General features: G+C 39.0%; 1 long non-coding RNA gene and 2 pseudogenes across 7 annotated transcripts in view; 2 read left to right on the forward strand and 1 right to left on the reverse strand.

Moving 5' to 3' along the window:
- The window catches only part of LOC137997574 (uncharacterized), a 339,842-nt gene extending 339,452 nt beyond the window's left edge, over window positions 1-390 (forward strand). For 4 of the 7 annotated variants that reach the window (XR_011122505.1, XR_011122501.1, XR_011122502.1 and 1 more), the window contains one exon: window positions 1-387. This exon is cut by the window's left edge and continues 2,575 nt beyond it. This is a non-coding gene — a long non-coding RNA (uncharacterized lncRNA). The other 3 variants (XR_011122503.1, XR_011122504.1, XR_011122500.1) reach the window with 2 other exon arrangements.
- An 11,687-nt stretch (window positions 391-12,077) lies between these two features.
- Window positions 12,078-13,904, forward strand: LOC137996039 (uncharacterized; annotated as a pseudogene).
- A 1,319-nt stretch (window positions 13,905-15,223) lies between these two features.
- LOC137994948 (uncharacterized) lies at window positions 15,224-16,625 on the reverse strand (annotated as a pseudogene).
- Between the last annotated feature and the right edge of the window lie 1,505 nt (window positions 16,626-18,130).

The raw sequence follows: 18,130 nt of genomic DNA on the forward strand, positions 1-18,130 counted from the left end.
TGTTCTTGGCATAGAAAAAGTGTAGTGCATTCCGTAATCATTCTTCTGTAGTCGCTTATCTTCTCCAAATGTTTAGATTTAACAGTTGTCCGGCAAAGGTGTTTGCTAGCAAAACTTAATTATTTTTGTTCGGGTGCGTTTGCTCACTATGAGTTTACGTGACCACGAGAACGAATTCATGAGAAGATCATCCTGGTCCGAGCCATGAAGAAAACCTCAAACTCACTACTAGAGACTTGAATAGTGGGAAACATTGTTCCTTCATGACTGCAATGAGTCTTGTAAACGAAGAAAAATGTTATAGCTGTAGCTGTAGCTTGAAATCCTAGTCAGAAATTGTTTGAGTCTTGCTTGCTTTCAGCAACTGTATGACCTACAAAATGAATGCAAAAAAAAATTGCCTGGTTATTAAATTGTCTCTTTTTCCTATTTTTGTTTCCTTCTTCAGGCGTGGGCAGTGGCAACAATGGTTTTAATGCCATTTTCTTATTTTTTTCAGGGGCTGGTCAATAAAAAAGGCAAGTGAAGCCATGATTTTCGCAGTTGTGAACGCAATTTTTGCAATTGCGTAGAGAAGCCTGAAAAATTCAGGACTTCAACGGGATTTGAACCCGTGACTTCGCGATACCGTGGTTGCAAAAATTGCAAAAATTGCGTTCACAACTGCGAAGATTATAGTTTCACTTGATTCCATATAGCTCAGTTGGTTAGAGCGTCGCACCGGTATCACGAGGTCACGGGTTCAAACCCCGTTGAAGTCCTGAATTTTTCAGGCTTCTCTACGCAATTGCAAAAATTGCGTCCACAAATGCGAATATCATAGCTTCACTTGATTTCATATCCGCAGTTCATAAATGATCCAATTCATATACCGTAAAATTCCGAAAATAAGCTCCTCCAAATATAAGCCTCCCAAAGCGGTAACGCAAAAAATCCTCCGTGAAATCGCCCCTCCAAATATAAGACCCCGGGGAGCTTGTACTTGGAAAATTGCCCTCAAATACAAAGTAAAACAAAGCAAAAACAGTAAATTCACTTCCAACTATAAGGTTAGCCCAGTCGATTCGGAAACGCAAGTTTCCCTCCGTAGATAAGCCCCTCGAAAAAGGCCTTTGAAAAATATAAGCCACGAGGGTTATTTTCGGAATTTTTACGGTATATCATTTTATCGTTAACCTAAAGGCTTAGCCAACAGGTTGACTAATATTGCAACCACGAGAACATCATCGTATATCAAATCTGTTTGAAAATGTTTGTATTGGCGTCTTTCCATAAATCAGGTATTGGCAGATGTCCCCGCAAATAGTGAATTCCTTACAAAAGCTGTGTATTCGGACCTGTTCCCATAAGTAGGGTATCGGCAGATGTCCCCGCAAATAGCGAAGTCCCCACAAAAGCTGTGTATTCGGACCTGTTCCCATAAGTAGGGTACCGGCAGATGTCCCCGCAAATAGCGAAGTCCCCACAAAAGCTGTGTATTGGCCTGTTCCCACAAGTAGGGTATTACCAGATGTCCTCACAAGCATTAAACATTTTGTTACGTCCTCACAACTAAGTCCTCACAAAAAAATTAAAGGTTTTACAACATTTGAAGAGATGTATGAAGAGATGAGACATTAAGCAACAATCGTAGCAAATATTATTTGGATGACTACAAAAGAAGACGTAGTCCCCACAAGGGGGATTGGGAAACATATGGCCCACAAGTAGCCAGGGGCGCGTATGTGTGTGTGCGTGTGTGTGTGTGTGTGTGTGTGTGTGTGTGGAATAAATTAATTAATTAATTAATTTCAAAAAAAACAAAAACAAAAAAAGACTTCCTTCTGCTCTTTCTGAAAACTGTGCAGGGATCGCGTTGACGCAGAAATCGTGCATTTTTACGCAAATAAAATCCAAAAAATGCATCATCGAAATTTAATGCGTCCCAGGACGCAAGGCACTGACTTAAATAACTCTCACAACTTGCTTTGATTTGTCAGTATATTCTGTTGTTTGTAAAACTGTTGGAGCGATCTGTGCTCATAATTGAAGTTCTAAGAAATGGGGTTTAAAACATCTAAAAAGGTTAAAACTAAATTTTCGACCGCCTTCTGCGGTCTTCTTCAGAGGAATGTACTCTGCAAGTCACTGAATGCAAATATATAGCAAAAGACGTCACTGTTCGTTGCTCCTAAGGGAGGAAACCAGTAATGCGTAAACCCTTGGGAGGGGTGCTCTTTCATTAACAGAGTTCTTCTCCAGGAATGAATGTAACGGCTCTAGAAAAAGCCTTTGTCAGCCGGTCCTATGCATATGCATATACATATGCATATCGTCAATATTAATTCCAAGTTGGTTACTCTCTTTTTCTCATAATTTAAAACATACTCTTTTTCTCGCAGAGGGTCACCAAGATTTTGGGACCCCCAACAAATGCTTGGGACCCCAATTTGGCCGAACATGCGGGTCCCAGGACCCAGATTGAAAAATCCTAGTGCCATCCCTGCTGTGTATCAATTTACTTTTGCATCAATATTTGTTTTTGCATAAAGCAAGCTAACAAAATCTGTACCTTGCTGAGTTCGCATTTGTTAGCGTTAATAGTATTTTCGGTCCAATGCTTCTGTTTAACGAAGGGGTGTATGTTTGAGGTCACCCATCCAGATACTAAATAGGGCTTAACTTTAGTAGAATTTAGTATTACAAAGCGGTCAGATGCTCAGAGGGCACGCTTAAACTTGTGGTGAAAGAAGTTGTGAGAAAGCTTGAAAATTATCAACATATTAGCCCAGAAGCCAATGTTTCTCACTTCCCATGTATTTTCTTCAATCTTTCGATTCTGGGTTCAGTACTTTGCTAGTAACCACATGTCTTCTCAGGCTATTTACCCAAGATTTCTACCATGGCACTACAATGATAGACAATACCAAAACAATATCGTGTACTGTTAGAGCTACATACTACGCAAGGACAACTTGAATCTCCTGGAAGACAACACACAGCTCAGTTGACATTTTATATGGAATAAATCGCTGTGTTACTTCACTACCACTGCGTGTCTATTTTTTCTAAAGAGGACAGGAATTTTTTCTTTCTGACAAATGATTAATTAATAGGCCGGTAGCCAGGTTTTTAACCTCAGAAAAGGATCTGTTTCGTCGTACGAACGTGTGAGGACCTGTAAGCCAAAGGGCCTCTGCTGGTATGACTTCTGGGTGACCCCTTAAATGGTCTTAATGACGCCCCAACTTGAAAAAAATTACCTGGAACGCTGCACGTACCACAGGCAACCCAGTGTACCCTCACGGAGGGTCTAGTTCTCTTAGCTTTATGGTGTTCCTCAATGGAATTTTCTCTTCTCCTTTTTCTTCGGTTTCACTCGAGGCTTTCTTGCTTAAATTTCTCAAATTTCGTCACCTCTTCCCTTTAACCCGTTGCTCGTCACTATATTTAAATTTGTTTAGGCCAAGTTTATACGTCGAGCTATCGTCGAGTTTAATTCAGACGAATTTAATTCCAGGTCCCACTTTAAAATAAATTCCACGATAGAGCGACGTCTAAAACGCGTTAAATTCGCCTTTTAAATTAAATTCGTCCTAGACGATTTATCCGTCATCAGTTTATCCGTCGCACCAGCCGCGTCGCGTCAAATGCATACATTATTTTCGTACATTATTAATTGTACCTCTGACCAGGTGTATTGCATTCCGGCTGAGAAATAAATTCAACCATAATTCGAGCCATTAATTTGGATGCGTAAAACCACGGAGCAAATAATGTCGACGGACGGGCGAATTTAATTGGAATTAAATTCGTCTGAATTAAATTCGACTATAGCCTTAGGCCTTAGTCCCTTTTCTCGTGATATCCCTCCAAAGATGCTTGACTTGAAGAACTGCGTAGCCACCAGTGTGGTCCTGTCCCCAGGCTATATATGTCAAATCTGTTTTGGATTAAAACCAGCGAAAGTGCAGGAAAAAATATTTTACAAACCGTTTTCCACCTAAACATGAAAACCATCGACTGTGAAAAGCTTTAATTAGTTCACGAAGCATGGCCGTGTAGCCGCGTCAAGCCACACAAAGTGACGAAAATTAAGCCTCGTTTTGGTTTAGGTTAACCATTCTTAAACCTACGATCGAATCGAAACCAGTACCTGGCCAGCGGTCAACTTAAAAAAAAAAAAAAAGCTGACGTCCATGAGCTCCAAACTTGAGCTGCGCGATATGGTCGGGTGATACTGGTATTACATTTTATGGTTAACGTGATGTCCAATATTAAAGATGTATGCTGTAAACTAGATTGAGTAGCTGAAGTATGGCCACCAATGTTGGGCACAAGTATACAAGTATTATTTATTATTATTATTCCACTATTACGCCATTTTACCATATTTGGTCAAGATAACGCGCAAAATATGAGACGGTAATACGCTGTAGTGTCCCGGTTTGACCGGTTTAGAACAGAGCAAATACGGACGGAACGGCAGTTTTTCAATGAAAGAAATTGTTTTCAACGCGATGCAAAGCCTGAGAATTTAGCTTGTCATCGCTTGTCTCTCGTCGTTTCGTTTATAAAATCAAATAAAGGACATTTGGCTGGCTTTCTGTGCTGTTTACATCGTTCGCAAGCGCCCTGAACGACATGCATGTACAGACGATGTATTTTTTTTAAAACACTCTTACCAGATAAAATTGAACCAAAATAACATCTTTTTGTAGTGGAATAATAAATCTCTTATTCGATGGTTTAACATATAATACTCGCGGACATTTTACTCATTGCTCATATTTTCCTCGCCCCTGTGGGGCTCGGAAAAATATGTTAAACCATCGAATAAGATGTATTTATTAGCATCATCATCATCATTATTATTATTATTATTATTATTATTATTATTATTATTATTATTATTATTCAACAGTGATTTAGATAAACATATACGGGTAAAAACTAACGATAAAAGAACAGACTTAGCTGACTGGAGTGTAATGTGAAGTGCTAGGTTTCTATCCCATGTGAGCGTTAGCCCTACTAATGGAAATGGCAAAAGAGGTAAAAGATTCCGACGTTTCGGCGACATCTTGGCCCCATTGTCTAGGGAAACTAAATTAAATATGCGATTTTAAGAGCAAAGAGTTTAGAGTCATTCATTTGCATAAGTTAGGCCCGTTTGCCCGGGCTGAAAATCCTAGCCCAGTTTCAGAAACCGGGCTAGGATTTTCAGCCCGGGCTGAAACCTTCTCCATATAATCGCCACTTTAATTTTAAGAGGATTTCTTTTAGAACCCGGGCTGAAATCTCAGCCCGGGCTGAAATTATCCATGTAATTGTGCCCTAAAACTATTTTTTGATCTTGAACTGACAAAATTTTTTGATGGCTTCTAATTTTAGGGTGATTTCTATTCGCTGGCTATTGACAGTTGACTCTGAAATGGCTTTTTTTTCTTTCACATTTGCTCGCTGAGGGTGTGCTTGTTTTCTTTTAAAATTCATGCGGTTCAAGAAATTATTCATTGCCAAACTGATGAATTGTAAAGTAAATTTCACTGGAAAAACCGATGTCGCACTCATCGCTTTGTGATTCATGCGATATCGGTTTTTAGTATATACCAAAACAGTGGGTAGAGTTGAACGAGCGCGCTGATGACTGCTCAAACTCCGGATACCACTGCTATTCACCTCCGAGCAATTCGCGCGGAATTTGCACCCAAAAATCTTTGCAGAAATAAATGAATTAAAATCATCTTCTTGTGCTATATTATCTCAATGTTTTAGTATATACTAAAACAACAATTCACCTCAGTGTCGGTAGCTAGTGGTGGTCATTTACCTCGCCCTTCGCGGTAAATATCCACCGCTAGCCACCTCCACTTCGGTGAATAGTTGCTAATTAGCGTGAAATAATTTACCGTGGAATTCACTTGTTAGGCAATGACTTTTTTTAGAGAAGAAAGCAAAGAGAATGATTTAATTAAGCAGCATCCGGAATGACCAAGACGCGGACAATTCGAAACCTTTTATTTTCACTAACCCTACAGGCAGTAAGAATAAATAACCAGGGAGCTCTGCTTTTAGGCTTGGCTCAATCCATATATTAGATCAGCTGATAGAGCATTGCAACGGCATCACAGAAGTTAGGAATTCGAATCCTGTTGAACACTTCTGAATTTTCCAGGGAAACGGCAAAAGTACATAGATTTCCTATCCTATAATCATGGACAAAAGTCTTGGGACAAATTTACATTGGTGGCCCTTTTTCACACGCGCCAAACAAACAGTCTCGCGCGAATTCATCTACACTTGTTCAGCCTGTCCCCCACCCTACCCTACCCCATTCATCTCATCTCATGATTTGAATGGGCGTAAGTATTTGCAAAGTGGGCTGATTTTATTCAATGTTTCTTAGACATCACCCAGCGAGCAGAGCCTCCTTTAGTCTTTTTCTTTACTGAGGAGGAGAATAGGAGGCTCTGCCTGAATCGCGTCAACTCTTTGAAGCCGCTGCAACCCGAACGTTTGAACTAGTCAATCTTGTTTTCTCTCATCAAATTGTTTTTTTTTTTTTTTTTTTTTTCCACTGCTAGCATCCGTTAGTGATAAAACCGATGGCTGTAATTGAGCCCGCTGTACCATGAAAAATCAAGATGGTGGCGAGATCTGGGTTCAAAACTGTTCGTGGCAACATGCAGCGCATCTTACTCGATTCACACAGATTCCTTCTCGAGAACTCCAAAATCGAACAAGCAAAAGAAAGGCTCTTCTAGCAGGGTGCGAAGACATGTGTACCACAAACGTTTTATGACTGACTAAATTTCAATCGCGCGGCCTAGTTCAAAATGTCTCAAATGCATCAAGATCACACATTGATTTGCTGTTTGAATTCTACTGCGGTAACCAGCTTCAAGACAGGAATTTTGTGAACAACTGAAGGTATGTCATAATAACCTCCAATCTTATCATCCTGGTGATGATTACTTTGGTTTCCGTATGGAATTAGTTCTTTATTTTGATGATTGTAACAGATTCTCTCCGAAAAAGAACAACGATATCTAACCTTCTCAGCATTGTTATCCGTGTAAGTGTTCCATCTTACGCCATCCAGCGAAAATTGTAATTTGTAACTGGTGGTCCATACATGGTCGCGTTCATTTCCGAGTGTTGCCACTTTGCAAACAAAATGCATTGCACTCATATCAACCTGAAGGTAGTCCGTTCTATCAGTTTTGGTCTTTGTGCACCACGCTCTATTTCCCCTGCCTTCGTTTGTTCGCTCATAGTATGGATAATAATTAATGTCATGAAAGGAACTCGCAGTGATTTTATTATCTGGAATGATGTTCCTCTCAGCCACGCCTATAGCCTGACAAACTGTAAAAAAATGTCGTTTTAGTTCTCACATTGCAAAATCAATCTCTGTTTCTTTTTGTAATAGGACTCCGAGTTGTCCAATTTTATTATAAAAGGACGAATAAAAATTTCCTTTTGGTAGTCAGGGGAATACATTTTTTTTAAATGACAAATTAACAATGAAAGAAGATAACTTCCGGTGGAAGTCCGTGGCTCTAATAGGCCGACCATTTAACTCTTGAGGGGGTGTGGGTGACTTTGAAAAGAAATTTCCTGCAAGCGCTTGTTGGAAGAAAAAAATTGCATGCAGCAAGCAACAACAAAAAAATGTTGCAAGCTATTTCATCATTCCTGGGGAGCTTTACAAAATCCCAGCAAAACGGCCACCATTCCGGATAATCTGCAAGCCAGCGAGCCACTCTGGTTAGCCTATTAAAATAACACATTGATAGGCCTAAGTAACACTCTGTTTAGCCTAAACGTCACACCAGTTGGCCTACAGTTAGCTTAGACAGCTTGCGGTTTGCCCTTGTAATGGGATAAGGGATTTCTTGCTTGCTCGGTTCACATGGCTCCAAGTCATAGGAGTCATGCAAGCCATTACGGTTAGCCTAAATTACACATTGGCTAGCCTAGTTAGCAGTGCAGTTAGCCTACAGTTCCTTAGGTAGCTTGCGGTTATTGGGATCAGGGATTTCTGGCTTGCTGGCTCATACTGTATCCAAACTCGTTAGCTTATCACAAGCAGTAGTCGAGGTAAATTTGACTATTTGAAGAATCAAGTTTTATTAGACAAAGAAAAATAATTTGTTCATTTTTAATCTTATCAACTGAAGCATTTTCATGTAATTACTTTCTATTGAAAATATAAGGTTTTTGCAATGTCTTATACAATATTATTAAAAACTGGATCATTGGATAATGCAATTCGAGAGTTTTGATTCTTTAACCCATTATGGGTTATGAGCCATTATACCATGATCTACAAACGCGGCAAGCATATGCGTGATTTTTTGGGCCTTTTTATTTTTATTGTAGTCTAGTTTTCTATATTTTGGGGGCGTTTTTGATAAAACAATTATTCCACTGGCGCTTGTTGGATATGAGATGATTGTAGCCAACTCGGCGCAACGCGCCTCGTTGGCTATCTATCATCTCATATCCAACGCGTGCTCATGGAATAATTGTTAATTTGACAACATATTTAACAATTATTCCATGATCAACTAACTTTAATTCTGCTTTCACATTTGTTTTGCAGATTTCAGTCCACTTTTAAATTGTAACTGATGATTCTAGCAGTAATTACCATGCTATGAGCATTTCTGAACTGCTTCTTGCTATTTTTATCTTTTTTTTTATTAAGAAGCTAAACATTTTCAAATCTACCTGTGGAGCATAAATAAATAAATAAATAAATAAATAAATAATAATAATCTTTATTGAGGAGATCAATTTCACCGGAGAAGTGATTTACAAAAGAGTCCTCAAAGATTAAAATAAAACAAAAAGGAAAAATATAGACTAATATATGAATATATAAAAATTACACTAAAGACTATTTACATTTCTTAACGCTGTTGTAAAACTAGCTAATGATGGGCTTTGTCTGATTGAAAGGTCTAATTTATTCCAATCGTTTGAGGCAAAATTTGTCGAAGACCAATGGCCCCAATTTCTACTAGATGCACTCTTACGTATATTGTTTTTACATCTTGTATTATAATCATGTTTATCTTTATTAAATTCTACATTAAAACGATGTGAAAATAAGTTATTTAAACATTTATAAATAAATGTTGCCCTATGCTCGGCCCTACGTCTTGCGTGAGTCTTCCATTTCAGCTTATTCAGGGCCTCACTAGCAGATGATCTAATGGGCAAATCTAAAATTATTTTTGCATCACTTAATAACATGAGAATATTGTTATTAGGTAATATTAAATGATTCTAAAGAATGGCATTCCGAAAACATGTAGCTATACAAGAATGATTTTGTATAGCTTACAACATTTTAAGGCTTTGCAGCTTCATATTAGAACTATTACTGCAATAACCACAATGTAAATGTAAATACATTCTGTAGATGTAAACACGACACTTTTTTGAGGAAAAAGACTCCTGCAGTGAAATGAAGAGAGAAAAAAATATCCTGCAGAACATTTAGGAGGGAAAAAAGTATCCTTCCCACCAGCCAGGTTGCTAGAAAAGAAACATCTTGCTGACCCCCTCCCCACAAGAGTTAAATGGTCGGCCCCTAAAACGTAACCTTGTAAATCGTGAGCGCTTTGCCCTACCTGATCCCCTTTTTTTCTTGTTAAACAACTTGAAAAGAAAGAAATAAGGAAACTTGAAAATGTTAAGGCAGATGACTAAAAGATGAAGAATGGTTTATGGTACCAATGATCAGAAGTTCTCCTTCAAATACTGCGGAAATTAAAATTAAGGATTGTTGTTTTTGTAATTAATTAATACGATTTGCATTAGAAAGAAATAACTAGAACCAGCTTCATCCCAAGCTGAAATTCATTGGCAATTCAAAACCAATCAGAGCCAGAGCCAGATTTGTTTTGGGCAAAGACCTCGGCTGGACAGTTATCAACGAAAATACTAGCACAGTCGTATCATGTCCGATAAACTAAATTCATGGAGGACGTGAATTGATTTTCATATGTCATATCTGGTAAAAACGACGTAATTTATCCTGTCATGATTTTAGGGTAAATGCAAAAGACTTACAGTACGTTTGGGATCGTACAACGTTTAATTGCAAACCATTTGCTAGGATCGTCGAGGAGTAATTTCTTAATAAGTTTTTCTAGCACTGGTCCATGCAATCAAGTTGTTTGGCCTTCAGGTATATTACCTGCCTTCCACTACCCGATCATGCGCACATCGAGGGTCTACACCTTTTCTACTATTTTCTGCATCTCATGTAGAACAGTGAAAGTATAATGGTGGATTTGAGGCCTTAAAACTCCATCTTACTAGACAAAATGAGACTTACCCGCCACAGTCAACCTCATAGCGGAAAAAGACTTTAAAACTCCATAAGAAGAAGCCACGCAGGTGTAGATGCCAGAGTCCTCCTTTTTGGAATTCCAAATTTTTAGTGTTCCATTCTCGCTCACACTTGATCTTCCACCAGGAAGATTTCCATCACTTTTCACCCAAGTCACTACTGGTTGTGGATCTCCAGTAGCCTGACAGGGTACGGTTATATTCATAGCAGTTAGTATCTTAGACTGCGCCGGTGGTCGGACTCTGAACTGTGGCAGCTCTACCACATTAAGTTGTGTAACAGCTGAATCCTGACCTAATTTATTTGATGCTGTACATTTGTACAAACCATAGTCTTTCTTGTCAGTATTTTCTATTGGCAGCTGTCCATGGCTCACGTTCGTTTTATTTTGCGTCGGGGCGTCATGTACTTTATGCCACTTGACTGTTGGAGGAGGGTAACCAATCACTTGACATACCGGTAACGTGATATTTCTTCTGATTTCAACGTAAGATGGACCAAACGACAGAGTGACCTTTGGACGACCTGCGTAAGTCCAGAATGAATAAATAAGTAAACAAATAAATAGATAAATGAGAAAACAATTGAATGAAATAATGAATAAATGAATTAATGAATAAAAGAATAAATGAATGGATGAGCGTGAGTGAGTGAGTGAGTGAGTGAATGAGTGAGTGAGTGAGTGCATGAGTGAGTGAGTGAGTGAGTGAGTGAAAGAATAGATAAATGCGTGAATGTCTTTCTTAGATTCATCTCCAGGCCCTATGGTAACGCTCCAATGAACACAGTCCTTATTTTACATAATTTTTCATAATACAATAGGCCATTTCCGAGTTCATGTCTGCCTCCTCTTCAAAGCGAGTCTAAGTGCGAATCTTTTTTTTTTAGGAATCAGTTTTCATTCACATGTGAAGTAGAACTAATAACCATCACAAAAACGTCGCACTTAAACTCACTTTGAAGAGGAGGCAGACATGAACTCGGAAATGGCCTATTTAAATTAGTTCACAATGAAAAATAGTAAGTCCTGCCTTCGGTCTGTGATGCTCAAGAATTAGGGTTTAAATAAACCCTTTGGTTCTATGACCTATTTTCCAACAAGATGTTACAAGAAGAAACGCTGTCGTGGTTTTCGCCTGGTTTTAGGCAATTTAAAAAAAATCCAACGATGTTATGGAGGATAGAAATGCCTGAATAGATGCAGCGCCTCCAGTGGAAGAAGTACACTCTCTTAGGTTTTCTTTTTTGTCACGAAAATGAATCTCATTGTGTAAAGGCTTTCAACTTTCATGTCGAGTAGGTTTTTGGCGAACGCGAAAACGGCGTAATTTGAAGTTTTTACAATAAAGAGCTGTACATTCTTTTTATTTGAATCTGTTTTATTAAAATTTGCCCAAGAAGTAGCTGCATTTCTACTGAAAATGATATTAAGTTTTCAGGAACCTAGGAGAAATTTTAAATGTATTTTAAGTTTATTTGATGCCATAAATTTCATCAAAATAGAGAGGGTAGTCTTCGCAAACGTGTTACAAAAAGGAACGCCGGGACTTTCCTAAAATTATATACTCCATTTGGCCAATAGCCCTATTTACAGTTCCCGGCGCCATATTGGATTAGTAACCGCGCAAACACCATAGTGAGGCTGCCGGTGACCCGCGTAATACAAAAACAGTAAATACAGCTGATCGGAGAAGTCTTTCGTGGTTCAATCTCATCTAAATTGGTGCTAGTTTACAAGGATATGCAGATTTCAACGCTAGAGGATATCCAGAAGTTAAAAGTGAAGGATTTAAGGGAAATTTTGCGTTCTAATTCGGAAGCGACGGGCGGAATAAAAGCAGATTTGGTGTTAAAAGTTTACGCGATACTCGTGCGACACGTGCTACGACCGGGTGAGAATCATCAGCAAAGTAGCGATAACACTGGTCAGGATCACTTCAAGTACGATGAAACTTTAAAACGAATCTCTGCCCTCGGATGGTTCACTGATTTACGTCAGCTTCCCGAACTAAATTTTATTCAACTTTACTATTACCTGGTTGTGTCAACGCGCAAGTTCCGCCACATTGTGCTCAAGGGAACAAATTTTAAGAAATTAAAATCTTACCAATTTTTCTTTGAAGGGAACGTTAAAAGGCTTGAAAGCAAAACCCATGAGGGCAAAACGTACGTAAAAGCCAGTGTTTTGCCATCGATGAAAAAGTCGCCTTATCGAGTGGTCGTGGAGTTCACTCCTCAATGTGATGTATCACGCGCAGCTTGTACGTGTCCCGCCGGGCTTGGCTCACAGGGTAAGGGAAAGTGCAATCATATCGGAGGTGTGTTGTTTGCCTTGGAAGACTTTACAAGATAAGGTTTACAAAAACATCCTGAACCACTATCGTGCACATCGCGTCTTTCGGTATGGGTGGTTCCACGCAATCAGAGCGTTGCAGCCAAGCCCCTTGATGAAATCTTAATACGAAAAGTAAGATTTGGGAAGAAGAACATCCGCCTTAAGCCGAAACTTATAAAGTTCGACCCAAGACCACCACAACAGCGCAACAGAGATGAAGGAAGGTTCAAAACTTTAAGCGAGAGCCTTCAAAACTGCCTGCCTTCCTGCTCTTTTTTTCTTTTTCATGACATCAAATCGAACTGTTCTGAGGTACCCACCCTTCAAGAGAATGAAGAGCAACAGGAAAGTGTTGCCTTCACCGACAGCTATGACATAGCTACTAGTCGTTTTAAAAGTATGATCGATGAGCATGTTTCCAGTCTAACTATTACTCTACAGGGGGTACAGGAAAGTGAAAGGTTGACCAGGGGGCAAGCCAAGAACAACCTATGGTTTGAAAAAAGGAAAACTCTACTGACAGCCTCAAATTTTGGAAATGCTGCCAAAACAAAAGTGGAGCCTTCAAATAAATTGAAGGCAATACTCAACAGTAACTTTACAACTGAAGCTGTGCAGTATGGAATTGAAAGCGAACAGAAAGCTGTTGATTTATTCATACGGGAAATGCAGAGGGATGGTATTGCAGTAAGTGTGGAGGAACCTGGATTGTCACTGTCTAAAGACAAACCATACCTTGGAGCAAGCTTAGACAGAGTAGTAACTATGATTGACACTGGTAAAAAATGGGGGATGGAAATAAAATCTTCTTTCAGCAAGGCTGGCATGACTGTTGATGAAGCTTGCAAAGCAAAGAGTTTCTTTTTGGAGAAACTGGCTGATGGGTCTGTGCAACTTAAAGGGAACCACAACTATTTTTGTCAAGTTCAAGGTCAGCTGTACTGTTCCATTATACCCCTTGAAGGAATAATTTTTGTAGTGTACTTTGGAGACAACATGCCACTGTTTGTTGAAAAAATCCACTTTGAAAACAGCAAATGGTTTGATGAATTGTTGCCAAAGATTGATTATTTTTATCGAAGGGCTTTTTTCCCTGAGATGATAACTGAACGAGTTAAAAGAGGGAAGGTCCTTTACCTACATGGTGGTTGGCTTCCATACGGACACTATTCTTGCTCAAGAAATGGTTTAAAGTTAAAACTTCACAGGTCAACATAAGTTGATGTGCTTAAAAATCAAAGTCATACCAGCTAACCAGGACAAACTGCCTGTAATCAGCCCAAAATTACTGAATGCATGTATTAGATACAGGTCATAATTAAATTCAGGTTAAATTCCTTTGTACCGAGACCTAATTATTCGTGTGTTAGAGCGAGAAGACAAACAAAATTGAGAATCAACCTAGGTTAAAAAATTTTAACCTGTAATTATTCTATTTTGACCTGTAACATATACACTAATTATACCAGTGTGAATACTAGAATCAAAGATTGGCCGGTGGTAGTAAAGGGGGTAGAAAGTTTGTCAGAAAGCCACAGACAGTTGCAATTTGTGTTGCATAGGGGCTCAAGGTATTCGGCAAAGTGCCATCTAATATGTGGTACGTCTTAAAGTGCCCCTAACCCCAAAATATTTTTTTTGCTAAAATTAACCTTTGCACCTGTTCGAAACGCATTGCGGCCATTTTTTCATTTTTCAAACAAATCCTGCAATTTTATAGGCTTCGAAAGTTGCGAACATCCAAGCATCTTGTGTTCACGACCGAGTCAGAAGGGGAGTGGGCCTATTCCTGATGTGACGTCACAAACTTATTTACATGGCATTAACTCTTTGTAAAAATGCATGCAAATTAGATTGTGACGTCACATCAGGAATAGACCCACTCCCCTTCTGACTCGGTCGTGAACACAAGATGCTTTGATTTTCGCAACTTTCGAAGCCTATAAAATGGCAGGATTTGTTAGAAAAAGGAAAAAATGGCCGCAACGCGTCTCGAACAGGTGAAAAGATTCATTTCAGCGAAAAAAATATTTTGGGGTTAGGGGCACTTTAATGCTGCCAATGGCACGCTCCACGTGAGTGCGGACTGAAGCAATGCTCATAGTCTCTTCAGTTTCAGTTGCTGTCATTCGATCACGGCCAGCCAAAAATGGTGGCATGTTTACTGTAATGCCAGCAGGTACAATTGCATAAATGTCAAATCCGCGATCAACCATGACATTATCAACCACTTGCAACAAATCTAAGACACCACTCTCTCTTGTTATTTGCTTATCAGACACACGCCCGCCCCAGAGATCTGACAAAAAAGTGACCTGTCCATTTGGGGTTACCCCAACTAGCAACTTCCAAGTATTACGGTGTTTATAATCTGACCATGTCTCTGACTGGCTGACTGGGCCAACATAGCAGATGGTCGCTGAGTAAATAGTTCAGTGCAGTCTAAAATGATCCTGGTTGTGGCATACTGGGCAAACTCCTTGGGCATGTTTTTACGAACAAGCTCCTGTGTGGAAAATGGAGACAGGTCCTTGAGTTCATGATAGAGTAAATTTATCCCGGTGATGCAGATCCTGGAAACCATGCTGCTACTGATGCCCAATCTGTCAGCAAGGTCTGGTACAAATAGACCAGCCTTCAGTCTCATAAGCACCAATAGGAACTCGTCCAGAAAAGTAAGCTTCCTTGATGGCCAAGGTTTACGCTTGTTATCATCACGTTGATAAGGCTGGCTTTCCTTTAGTAGATTTTCACCTTTCCAGTACTGCATTTTGGAAAGCTTCGGCTCAATGTACTTGTAGAAGCTAATTAATGCCTCGTAACTTGGGAATCCGGTGTAAAATAAAACAGCAGCGTTGTCATCTTTAATTTTGTCGATGGAAAATTGACGTGCCAGCAACACAGCATTTTCCTTTTCTGCTTCACTGAGCTTTCCTGGCAGTCAGCTAGCTGAGTTTCAAGTGATTCAATTTTCCTTTGCAGTTCAAAGACAACATATGGCTCTGTTTGAGGTGACTCTGTCTCACACTCCACTTCAGCAGCATTTTCATCACACTGTGAAAATGAAGCAGCAGCATCAGTTGAAGCATTGTTAGAGGGTAATACTGAGCAGGTTCCAAACTGCAATGCTGATGCTGCTACTCCAACAGTTGACTCATCAATGTTTCTTTTTCTTAGTGCCTTTCTTGGGTTTGCTTGCTTTGTCCAGCTAAATAGACATGGCTCTGCACCTTGTAAATAAATGAATAAATAAATAGAACTTAATAAATGTGATAGCAATCATTTCAGATTTATTTATTATGAGTTAATCTGTAATTAAGTTGATTGCTTTTGTGTTAAGTCCAGCAATATTAATAAGCATACATTAAATATTTTTAAAACTTTGCTTTTATGATCTATAGGTTTTTATCATTCAGTGACAAAAATAACAAGACATGAAACACTTTGAATCATAAAGTTTACAATAAAACAACAATCGTCGAATAAAACAACCAAAATCTTTAAATTTTAATCTTAAACGAATCCTTGTTTCTAAAGTCTAAAATATTTTAAGTTTTGATAACTCAAATCATGAACGCACACAGCACTGTTGCCATGTAAACATACCAAAAGCACAACAAAAGCTCGACAATATCACAAACCTGTCTTCAAATTCCAGCGATCAGAAAGTTTTTTGGAGATATCTTCTGCCCGAAAATGCTCATGACAGAGGACAGTAGCGGTGTAAACAGCAAAGTCGTCCTGTCCGTGTCGCCGCTTGATAAGTGAACACCACCGATTCCTTCGCTGAGCGTCCTTGGGAAACTCGAAGAAATGATAGCTTGTACGAGTGCCGTTTACATCATAGGCGCTATTATTGCAGTCAAAAGCTGCACAATACTTTCCTCTTCTTTTTCCAGGGGCGGAGGATGTTTCCCCGACGTTTAAGCCTTCATTCATATCACCAAAGACTCGAAAAACTAAGGAAACGCTTGAGAACACCACCTAAACTTCTATGCTTTTATTCCGCCTGTCGCTTCCGAATTACAACGCAAAATTTCCCTTAAATCCTTCACTTTTACTTCTGGATATCCTCTAGCGTTGAAATCTGCATATCCTTGTAAACTAGGGTTAGGGTTTTAGAAGCGATCAGCTGTATTTACTGTTTTTGCATTACGCGGGTCACCGGCAGCCTCGCTATCGTGTTTGCGCGGTTACTAATCCAATATGGCGCCGGGAACTGCAAATAGGGCTATTCTGTTCGTGAGGACAGAAATTTAATGAAATGAAAGGAGTCTTTTGCACCATACCATGTTCCTCGCTTAAAATAGGGTCTCTCAAGTTGTGGACACGCCCACACCAAAATCGTTACAAAAAGGAACATGTCCCGAAAAAGTCAGAATTTCTCACTTGAATTGAGGCGGTTTTTAATGGTAATGCAATCAAAAGAGATCTCCTTAGTTATCGTTTTAAGACTGGAGGAGGAATTCACTGAGATATTTGAATTTTTCTGGAAAATCAAAGAAATGGCAATTATCCAAAAAATATATATTTGCTGGAAAAAGCGGCCCTTCCGGTATATTACGCTTCTTGTCAGAACTAAATGAAAACAGACCGTAGAGATCATAGTTTTATTTTCTATCTAAAGTCTGTCTACCATGTTGAACTATTCAATCTATGGTTACGGAAAGAAACGCTCACTTATTTGAAGTTGAATAATAGTTTGTTTGTTGTTTTTTTTTTTTTAGAAGTAACAAAATAATCGCATCCTTTTTATTCGGGGACTCAGGAGAAACCAATATCATTCAGAGCTTTCAGGAACTTGGGTCTGTCCATGGATAGGAAAACGTTTGAAAAAAATGTATTGTGTCGGTGTATTGATCTATCATTTTTCACCGTTTGTGTACTGATATTTCCATTTTATCATATTATCTAACGCAAGCCGATTTTATCTTCAAGCATACGAACGCTTGCGCAAGAATAAGGGCAAATGAGAAAATGAATCTTACGCTGTACCATTATACTGGTAGATTACTTCAGAGTGACGCCAACTGGTTTCTTTCTAATTAATTTGCAATTTTTAAAGCGTAGTAAGTTCTCCTAAAAAAGGTGACCTTTAGAACCTTACTGGGTGTGACTTACTGTGGGGGATAAATCAAATTCGAGTGCTTTCTTTCAAGCAATGTGAGTTGGAGATCTTATAAAGGTGCTAAGGAGGCAAGAGACTGCGTTCTTGTTAATTAGCGCAGGTAAATGTGTAAAAAACTGAATGTTACGTAGTATATGTCAGGATGATCAGTAGGATTTCCAGTCCAAACCTCACAGCATGAGGTTAAAAAAAAGGGGGTAAAAGATTAATAATACGTTTCAGTCAAAAACCTTCTTCAATTACTACAACTTTGAATAAAAAGGAACCTTAAATAAGATTCAAGTGCTAGTGATTGCGTAATTACAAGTGACAACTA

This window comes from Montipora foliosa, chromosome 3 (genome assembly GCF_036669935.1).
Source record: "Montipora foliosa isolate CH-2021 chromosome 3, ASM3666993v2, whole genome shotgun sequence".
In the NCBI taxonomy this organism is placed as follows: domain Eukaryota; kingdom Metazoa; phylum Cnidaria; class Anthozoa; order Scleractinia; family Acroporidae; genus Montipora; species Montipora foliosa.